Raw genomic sequence first — 9357 nt, 5'->3', positions numbered from 1 at the left:
GTGAGGCGTAAGGTACTGCAATAAAAATTTTTTGAAGACTACTGCCTCCAAAATTATTCCAAAACAATTTTGCCCACCGTTCCTCACAGAATCTCCTTTAAACATAGCTTCCTTCCTTCATTGTAGCTAGTCCCCCCAGCAGCAGTGATGATGGCAGCTGGTTAGCCTGGGGCTTCTAGATCCGGAGAAATTGCCGATGAGGCAGAAAGCTTGGAAGCACGGCAAGGTGGGTAACGGTTGTCTGTGCTTTCTGAGGAGGATGGGACTCCTCTGATTGGAGTCAGCCTCTTTTGACGGAGAACACAAAAGCACTGGCAAGCGCATAGTGGCACTGATGGTCACAGAAGTGCCACACTGATAACCAGCTCAGTCATTTGGGCACAAGACTGCACGAGTTACCTTGCTGTCCGTATCTCAGACTTGAATGGTTCCTGCTAACAAGTAATAGGTTCGGAAAAGACTCTTTGACAGATACACAATAGTAATTATGAAAACAAACTAATTTACCATTAAAAAAAGAATTGCAGAATTATTTTTTTGCTTCACAAGTTAAATTTTCATCCCACCAAAAAGCTCGATTTACTTACAGCTATCTCCTTTGCTGCAGTAAATTCAGTTCTTTCTTTCTTTGTGTTAAAATAGTTGTTCCTATTAAAGTGTAGGGCACAATATCTATCTGTTCACATAGACAAATTTACAGTAGTATATCTGAATATGTAGGCATCTGAGAATAGAATTTTCCCAATTGATTTACTTCACATTTTTTACTATTTTTCTAACAATCATGCTAAGACCCATTTCAATTGTTCTTCAATGTTCAGTTTATTTTGGTTTTATTTTCCCCATTGTTTCCACAATTCAACCACCAGGAAATCTGCAGGTAAACAAAGCCCTACAGCTTAAAAGCAAAGTTTTACTGTATGCTGTGACCTCATGCATTTCACAGACTGTTAGAATTCAGCCAGATGTTCCATCAGTGTTATTGATGAGAAAGGCACTCGGTCTTACTGTGAAAACTTCAAGAAATGAAGTGAATCCATCACTTTACATGTAATAGATTGGTTCTTAATTTCCTCCATTGTTAGGAGTGGTACTTTATTTCTTACTTGAATGTATTCTATTTTACTGGTTCTTTCTTATCTAGATTTAAAGATATTTTCATATTCAATATGTAGCATTTTCTTTACATGAAATTACTGTAATCAGACTGGCATTTTTCAGTTTTCTCAGTCACTTTCCAAGATCTCACTTCCATTCTTAAGCCGGTTTAGTGCCTGTGATTTTACATCCTCTCAATTTTTCAACACCTTTAAAAGTATGTGGGTATAAGACCTGTTCAGATGATTGAACCAGTTTCTCTTGCACAGAAACACTTCATAGCACTGTAGGATATCCACTTAAGAGACAGAGAGTACAGGAAAACATCCAAGCTGGAATTTGTCCTGGACACTTATGCTTGCCAATGCAAGCACAGTTATCAGGCCCTGCTGATATGCAAAGTGCCATGGGATCAGCAAACACTCAGTGCTTGGTAACACGGACATTACACATGGAACTGTCATGGGCTTCCTAAAAAGCCATAAAGGCTGCCTTGACAAAACCATAATGTCTTTCTTTTTCTTCTGGGTAGACAGCAGATGATGGTATCCTGCTTTCTTGTGCAGTTGAAGCAGAAAAACAACCTTTTAAAATTCATTTAATTTTCTTTTTCTCTGGGATATCCAACCTTACCTTTGTCTATGTTAAGTGATGTTAGGAACGGGGCCATCTCCTCCAGCTGCCCTGGCCCAGGACCCTCCTGCCCAGCTGCTGGAGTTCAGCCCGGTGCCCAGGGACTCAGGGTCTCTGCCCAGGACACGGCTGCTGCTCTCCCCTTTGCAGGTCAACCCATGGTGAAGCTGAGCACGTATCCCAGAGACACGCACAGACACACAGAGGATGCTGGCACGGCCAGTCATTGTCTCCATGTATTGTGTTGACATGTATGGTGTAGTCTGAGGAACGTGGCACAGGCTCACAAGTAGTTTTGATAGAATCAAAATGGCATTTTTTAGATGAAGACAAAGTAATGCATCAAAATAGTCTCTTTGACAGTAAGTATAATGAACATCTATTTTCACACAAATATTTGCCACTATCCTTCAGGCTGTTTTCCAGTTAAACAAGAAGTGTATGATCAAGGCAGGTATTTCTTTAGGGTAGTCTTATTGACTTACAAAGACTGTACCATCTCTTGTACGTTCTATAAATACCACAGGAACTGGTTTCTCTTATTGCTGTTCTTAACCTCTTCTTGTCATCAAGTTGTTTGATAACTCTTTTTTTCAGAGTAATTTTTCACCTTCAGGCTACTCAGCTGAACTACGTGCTTTTCCCCAAGTTGACAAAGCATCCAGATTTATTTTGCAAACTGAAAGCTCTAACAGTTAATATTTAGCATATTGCAACCTGTGCTTTGAGCTTTTTTTTTTTTTTTTCCCATTGCTTATCATTTTCAGCTCTTTGGAAGCTCATTTCAAACAGTGAAAACTGCCCGTTTCAGGAGATTTGAGACCAGAATTTTTACACATTGTTAATTTATTTATTATTGCCACACCTGACTGGAAGTTGCAAAAGAGAAGGCAGCTGTTCCTCTTTGCTTTACAGGATCCTGAGACGTAAAACTCAGAAAGTACATAGCAAATAAAACATTGTGGATAAGAAAAAAGTCAGAGAATCATAGAATCATAGGACAGTTTCAGTTGGAAGCAAGCTTACAGATCCTTGAGTTCCAACCCTCCAGCTGTGGGCAGGGACACCTTCCACTGGACCAGGTTGCTCAGAGCTCCATCCAGCCTGGCCTTGAACACTTCCAGGGAGGGAGCATCCACAACTTCTCCAGGCAGCCTGTTCCATTGCCTCACCAGTTACCAATGGATTTTCTTGGCCAAGTAGTATGAATTTCTTTATTACTACCTTATCAGAAATAGAATAAGAATTTCTTGTTGTCTTTGAAAGACCAACAATGCTAAATTTCAAGTGGGGCATTTGAGCTCTTGGCTGTGAGCTAACCAGGTAGTAGAAAGAAATCCAGGTAATAAATCAATAAATAATCCAGGTAGTGAAAAAAAAAAGAGAGAGAGATAAAAAGTGAAATGCCCTGTTCACTCCTCAGTGAATTAAGGTTAGCAGAATCTTCATATATGTAAAATAGACCATATGATTTCTGCTAGCCCCAGGAATTTATAGGTTGGGTGTTCACATACACAACACTTTGCTTCTCTGAGTCAAACCACCTATCATGACATAATGGGAAAAGACAGGGCATCATACATCTTGTATAAACTAGTACTTTTTCATTAGATAGAAACCACCAGTGAATACTACTGCTTCCAGGCTCTACACTGCTCCAGGTTACAACCATTCTTAGTAACATTAGATTTGCTGTTAACAACCCTGGATTACAGGTCTTTGCAGCAAAGAACCTTTGAAGCTTTGCAAAATGCGTCAACGAAATTGATGTCAGAATGAAACAGTCACATGAAAAGAACAAGGAAAAAAAACTTTGTGTTCTACATGAAACACTTACTCTGGGACTGTAAAAGGCTGACTAAGCAGCCTACAAGGATAGAGAATGCCTGTAAGTGAGATTTTGCCTCGTATTATGAGTGTTCTAGTAGCCCTTTAAAGTGTGTAATTCCCAGATTTAATATATTTATGATGCTTTGGATAAACAGCTTGTGAGAAGCTTTCTTCAGCCAAATAAATAAATAAAATAAATAAAATAAATGAAAGCAGTTCATCAAAAGCTCTACAGTGCTACACGTTCCTGCGCTGACGGGCACACTGCTCAGGGAGCCTTGCCTCTATCGAGATGGAAATTTTTTCCCCATTGCAACAACTGTGCATTCCACTTCCATACTGAGAACTAGTGGAAAGACCATGTGTCCTCAGTCTGGTCTGTGCTTCCTCTGCTTTCCTCCTATTTTCCCTCTGAAACTTCATGAAATAGGTCAGGCCCTGAATCTGACTGGTTTTCAAGGAATCACCAATAAGTCACTGAGGCTCTTGCTCTTGTTCTACCTCTAGGAAACTCCCCGTGCTCCTTGCAATAGGCTCCCTGCAGGAGACCCAGCGGTGAGTCATGAAGGATGTGAGAGTTAATTGCTGCCTTGCTGGCACTGTCAGTCACAGCAGGTGAAGGCCAGATAGCCTACATTTTGAGGACAGCGGTAGTCTCTGCTGACGTGCAGCCTTCAACAATGCAAACAAAAAGATTGAAATGTGAATAAACGTGGATATTATCTCCGGTAACAGATTACTCCTGTTCAGCAACATGATACCACTTGGCCCTACAGGTAACAGATCAAATCCACGTAGACTTGCACTCGTTCCCTTCAGGCAGAATTACAGGCAGGACGGATGACTTACAGGACCGTTTCTGTTAGCACTGTGTCAAATTTTGTTCATCCCATAAAATAGCCATCAGTTTGATAACTATATTTTCTGTAGTTCTTTCTTTCAAAAAAATCTGTCCTGTCAAACTGAAACCCTTAGAAAGCTCCAAAAAATAGATAACTATATGCGTCTCTGTCAGCAAGTCCCCAGTGCCTGGTACTGCAATGGTTTCGCTGTGTGCATTCTTGAAGGAGTGAAGCAGACACTTCCTTCCACTCCCGTGCTGAGAGCTCCCACCGACAGCCCCTGTAGACACCAGCGAGAGCCAGGCAGCTGGCCAGTGTTTTCTGCAACCAGGCATTTTGTGTGTTCTTTAAGATACCTGATTTACTAATACCTCACTGCTGTTGACTGAAAGACTCATGTCATCTAGTATTCTTATATAAACACACATGCATAAATTGTTTTGGAAAGATACCCTCAGGTTAGATATACAGAATTAAATCTATGTAACTGTATCAAATTACACCTTCTGTAGATTTAGCCCTTCAGGATGATAAATACCACTGGAAGGTTCTTCAGAAATTATAGGACATTAGATCATACAAAAGCAGGATTTGGAAACATCCTAACTGTCAAACACTAATCAGTTTGTTCACATTTTTTTATTTTTTCGACTTCATTGATGCACTACTATTTCATTGCAAATCATTTGCTAAGACTGATTTTTACTGTTTAGTCACAAGACAGTTTTCATCTAGTTGCATTTGTACTGGTCATAGCCTAAGATGACATTGATAGTGTTCAAGACTGGATTTCAAGAGCATCTTACAAGCCCCCTAAAATCTAAACTTGGATAGTGAAAATGTTTTCAAACACAGTAGCACGCAACATTTGAGCATTCAAATTAAGCTGTCGAAAATCTAATGATCTCTCTTCATTTAAATTTAGTCATAAAATACTTGTCTGTTTTACTGAAAAGCAGATCTTTGAAGCTTACAGAGGAAGAAAAGAAATACTACTTTTTTTTTTAAAGTTGTATTTAATTTTATTTTTTGCTTTAGAATAACAAGAATATTTTTAAGCTGGTTTTAAACTCTCCTGAATACACAGTGGTCAAGCGCTTCAGCTTGACTTCATGTAATCACCAACAACATCACATAATTTTCAGTATTTCAAGTAAAGTGTTCTTCTGTGGAGACTGTGATGCAACATGTCGAGAAGCTGGCTGGCCCCATGGATTAACACTTTTACCCCTAAATATAACAAGCTGGCATCTATGACAACTACATTTGAACATTATTTCAAGCAAGACTGACAGTTTCTGTCAAATAGCATTTCAGGGGCAAAGCAAAATTTGAGCATCCATGGCAGTACCTGAAAATGTCAAAATCAGGATTATCAGAAAAATACCTCACACAGCACCTGCCTGTACCATGACACTGGAATGGATACAATGTTGACTCATAATTTCCATTAAGTGTCACATTATAACATAATATTTCATAACTGACTAAGCATTTTTATCCTTGCTAAAAATGAAAATTATAATAATTTATCACTAAGTAAATTACTAGCAATATGATATAAAGAACAAACACTGTCATGCTCTTCAGGATTTTACTTCAGTTAACGTTGTTTTCTCATTGGTGCGTCAGGTTTTTTGTCTCTTGTACACTTCAGTAACTTTCACAGGAATGTTTTGGAGTTTTTTTCTTATAAAGGATTTCACTAGCCTCAGCAGAAGACTAGGGCACTTCCAAAACTCAGACACATGAGGTAGTTGCAGAGTTCACTTTCTGCCGTTAGGCAGTCCATTTATTTCTTATTAATCATTGCTAAAATGAATAAACTGTTTGTAAACTGGTTACTTCATTCACTCCGTGAACTCCCATAATCTCTTTCAAGACAGTAGGGGCAAGATGAGAATGATATTTTATCCTTTACTTACCACATATTTTCTTTTCTACTTCTTAAAGCTGGCAGAATTGTTCAAAGACCAGAGATACACTATTTTGCCTTGGAAGTGTGGGCTCTTCAAGTTCAAGATTCTGATTTATACCTCATCTTGTGTGTGATCAGCTGATTGGCCTCATTACATTCACTTTTGTCCTCCGATGACTTACTGGCTTAATTTCAGCCAGCTGGAAAGACGTCATCTGCCTTGCTGGGCTTGATCTCTTGTTCTTTGCCATCTATTTCTCATTATTGATTTGTAAAACACAGGAAGAGGGTTATGATGAGAGCCCATGAAATTACAGCTCAACCAGTGGTGTTGGAAAGGATGCCATTTCTTATCTTGAGGTTGGCAGCATCACCTACTGAAAGTTAAAAGTATATTTCCCTGCCAATATGCTTTTGTTTCTGGGGCATCTTGCTTCTCTGTTTGAATATCTGAGAAAAGAATGATCAGTAAGTTAAGTGTTTTAAGCCAAGATTTCAAAGTAAGACTGACTCTATGCTAATGGTAATATTATGTTTTCATTCCAAAAGCTAAGGTAGCCCTGAATTTTCCATGATCATTAGCTTATTTCAAGCACTGAAAATTTTTTAAAACTCACATTTTGGAACATAACTGTCCAGACTACATTTAAATAAAGATTTTTTTTTTGCTCAGGAGACCAAAACTTTTTAAAGGATTCCAGCCAAAAACAGGAGTAGACTGGCCTTCCAGAACAGCACATCCTATGGCAAGTATTTCATGCTCACTTCAGTCACGGGCCCAACAAATTAGTTGCATATGACTGTACTTTACTTGAGCTCCTGACCCATGTAAGAACTACAGGGAGGCTTTTTCTGTTGCCTGCCCAGCACTTCCCAGCAGGACGGACTCATCATAACTTCCAGTCTTCCCACTTCTGACAGTATTGCTTAAAGCAGGTGTTACAACAACAAATCTTGCTAATTTCTGCAAGGGAGCAAAAGCCAGGGAATCTCATCTGCTGTGCAAGTCACACATGTCTTCGAAATGTTAAGGTTTTCTCTTTTGTCTTCCAGTCACATGTCAAGAAATGCTATCACAGCATTTGTAATCGTAACTGAAAAATCAACACAGATCTGCTGAAGAGCAGAGACTGATTTGTTATTCTGATTGTATGATTAATAACTTAAAAGTCTCTCCTTGAAGAAGACTGTGAGCCAAATGAGATAATAGGTATGTAAACAAAGTAGTCCTTTCATTGGATATTATTTTTTTATTTGGAAACCAGTGCAGCCATTCTTTCCCTTTTAACCCTTTTTATATGTCTACTATCCTCTCTTTACCACTGAGAAACTTCTTGAGAGGAGCAGCAGAGGTTCATACGGAGACAGGACAGACCAGATGGACTGGATGGTGATTAAACTAACATGTCAAATAGGCATGTCTTCAACTGCCTACTACATAGGCCAAAATATATAGAAAAAATGCAGTTGCTTATAAAAGAACAAGGAAGAGAAAAAGTGTTTAATTAATCATCTACAACTTCAGCCTGTCTGCTGATGTCTATCTGTTCCTCCTGTTCCGTTATTCTCCCATTATACCAAATAGATTCTTACAGTTTTCGTTCTTTCACTTTCTGTGGTCTAGTGTTTACCAGATTTTGACTGTAACTAATCAGTTTTGTTTAAAATACCTAAAATGTTAAATAATTCTCTTTAAGTGCAGTGACTGTTTAGTTGTTACAATATGCAAGTGTACCACAACAAGTATACTCAGCAGGCTTTGATTTTAAACAGTGCTAGATGGGAATCTTCAAATATTGACAGAACTGAAAAACAAAAGCCATTTTAACCTTATTACTACCTGTGAGTCTTCCATATTCAGAAGAGCACTGACCATTGATGAACATTTTCAAATATAAAAACATGTTTTCGAATTTTAATGTTTAACATTTATGGGCACAGCCCACTCTGTCTCTGCATTGTGTGACAGGGTCTTCGTCTGGAATTGGGTCTCTATATACTGCAGCAAAGACACTGCTAACAAGGAGTTCCCTTCACAAAGGGCTCTTTCTTGCCACCTGCACACTCTTCCTGCAGTTGAAAATACGGCTCCTGCAAGCACCAGTGTTTGGGCTCTGTGCAACTGGCCCATCCATTATGTTTGGATGACTGGGGGGCTGAATTTAAAGCCGGTCTCTTTGGTTATTCCTGTATGTTGGGATCCACATGTCATTTAGAGTGATTATGTCACTTAGCTTGCCAAATAGATTGGCTTGAAGGACTAACAATAAAACAGCCTTATTGTAAATCCCAAGCTAAAAGTATTAAAGTCACAAAAATGCCAAAATAACCTATAAAAACATGACAAATAACACCAGAGAGAAAGGCCAAACAGAAAAATCTAGGTAAGCTTTAAAATTGCACTTTTCAGTTCCGTGGGTAAAATAAAAAGAACAGATACGTATAACGTAAGCTAAATGAAGCTGGTTAAATCAACAAAAATGCATGCTAAAATATTAACACAAAATTAACATGTCAAAATAGCAATTATTTTCAAAAAGTTGTATTCATTCTACATGAAAGAATTTGACAAATCAAGAAGAAAAATACTCATAATCGGGAGATATTGAATTTGCTTTATTTCACCATATTTCAGTCCTTGTCTGGAGGCCAGACTGAAAATGCTGTTGACAAGTAGGACTTTAAAAACATCACGTCGCCTTCCCCTATTTCTACTCTGGCAGGTGGTCAGAGAGACAAGATGGAAGACCCCTTCTGGCTGGATAGAGTGAGATTTCCACCAGTGTGAGGGTTGGGAATTGTGTGATCAGATCTGCACTGGAGTAAAAGAGCCAGAACCAGATCCCTACCTTTTTTTATCATGTCTTTTTAGAGTGGATCCTTTCCTTCAGTCTTAGTTTGTAAGCCAGGAACTTTTTGCTGCTTCCAGAGTTGTACCATTTCCACCTCATTCTTTCCAAGTCCATTAAAAACATCTCTTTCTTTTTAGTATTTCTGACTTTAATATATGCTCCTTGATGTACACAAGCTTCTTTC

This window comes from Opisthocomus hoazin, chromosome 1, assembly GCF_030867145.1.
Source record: "Opisthocomus hoazin isolate bOpiHoa1 chromosome 1, bOpiHoa1.hap1, whole genome shotgun sequence".
Classification (NCBI taxonomy): Eukaryota; Metazoa; Chordata; class Aves; order Opisthocomiformes; family Opisthocomidae; genus Opisthocomus; species Opisthocomus hoazin.
This window is presented reverse-complemented; position numbering follows the sequence as displayed.